This window comes from Entamoeba dispar, genomic scaffold (assembly GCF_000209125.1).
Source record: "Entamoeba dispar SAW760 scf_1105229460027 genomic scaffold, whole genome shotgun sequence".
Classification (NCBI taxonomy): Eukaryota; Evosea; order Mastigamoebida; family Endamoebidae; genus Entamoeba; species Entamoeba dispar.
The window spans coordinates 4792-6257 of NW_001853987.1; the positions used below are offsets into that span (position 1 = coordinate 4792).

The window sequence follows — 1466 nt, forward strand, 5'->3', positions numbered from 1 at the left end:
ACTAACTCTTTAATTCATCTTCATTTATACTTTTGTTTGAATGTTCTGAAGAATATCTTTATAACTGTTTCATGAACTGAAATAGTTATTGTATTTGTTTCAGTTCAATTCGTATTTTCATTCAGTTTATTAGACATTGTTCATTTTCTTTTCTTATTTGTTCTACCAATCTTTCTACTTCTTTGTTAATAGATGTTTTATTTAGTTTATTCAACTTTCTTACTTCTCCTAAATATTATTTATCTCTTCGGTAATTGTGTTTTTTGAATTTAGTACTTGTATAGATGCATCATTTCTCTTATTTTACTTTCTAATTTATTAATTATTTTATTGTACTTATTTTTTATTTCTTTAGCTAATTTATCATGTTTACTTTCTAATTCTTTACTTTGGCTTAAATTAAATCTTTTAACCAGTTTGTGTTATAGTAATTGTGTTTGGTTATTTGTAAGTAAACTAATTTAACTTTCAACTAGACATAGTGATATCTCCAAAGAAACAAGTTTTTGTTTTATGTTTTCTCATTCAGATAAGTTACTTTCATATGTTGTATTCATTTTCTGATTTTGACTATTTTTTTAGTTCTATTATTTCATTTTCAGTTCACTGTTAAATATTTTCATTTTCTTTGTTGTTTCTTATTTTATAACAAGTATTCTGTTTCATTCATTTGTACTCATTATTACTATATTACAACACTGAAACTTTTTGTTCTCATTGATACAATCAATTGGTTTGGTTTTGTTCATTCTTCATTTGTTCTCTCTATTGTTTATTATCAAAGTCATCAATAGCATATTAAATTATTCAACAAAAAGAATAAATGTTAATTATAATAATAAATACAATGGAAGATAACAACAACCAACAGAAGAATAACAAGAATGTAATAATCGATCAGTCTGTGTCACTAATCTTGATCCAAATACTACTAAAGAACTACTCCAACAACTCTTTCCACTGTTGGAAATGTTTTTTTAACACTTTCCATTAACAAAAAGTGAAGGTGTCTAAAGAGTGTGCGTAGATTGAATTAGATTTAGTTGAAACAAGAGAACGAGTAGTCAATAATTTAAGTGGTACAAAAATATGTGAGAATTAAATTAATGTTACAACCAAACGTACTAATATCAAAGATTATAATAAAAGAAGTAGACCAAGCAATAAATTAATTAAAACTTTCATAACAGTTTTACGTTGAACACGAGGAATGAGAGGAGGGTATAGAAGAAATAACAATGAATTTAAGATAATAATAAAGAAAAGAATATAATTGAAAAGAAAATAAAGAACAACAAAAGTTGATATTTATTTCATTTTAGTATTTATTTAATTGTTTTGTTTTGTTAATATAAATATAAATAAATATAAAATAATAATGAAATATAAAAATATGAATTAAATAATAAATCGTTATATTATTCATATCATATCATTTTAATTCTTTCTTCTCTTTCTATTGTTCT

General features: G+C 23.1%; 3 annotated features.

Annotated features, from left to right (window-relative positions):
- Window positions 1–302: 302 nt before the first annotated feature.
- Window positions 303–390: a microsatellite.
- Window positions 391–795: 405 nt separating this feature from the next.
- Window positions 796–845: a sequence feature (AT_rich).
- A 503-nt stretch (window positions 846–1348) lies between these two features.
- Window positions 1349–1403: a microsatellite.
- The last annotated feature ends 63 nt before the right edge of the window (window positions 1404–1466 follow it).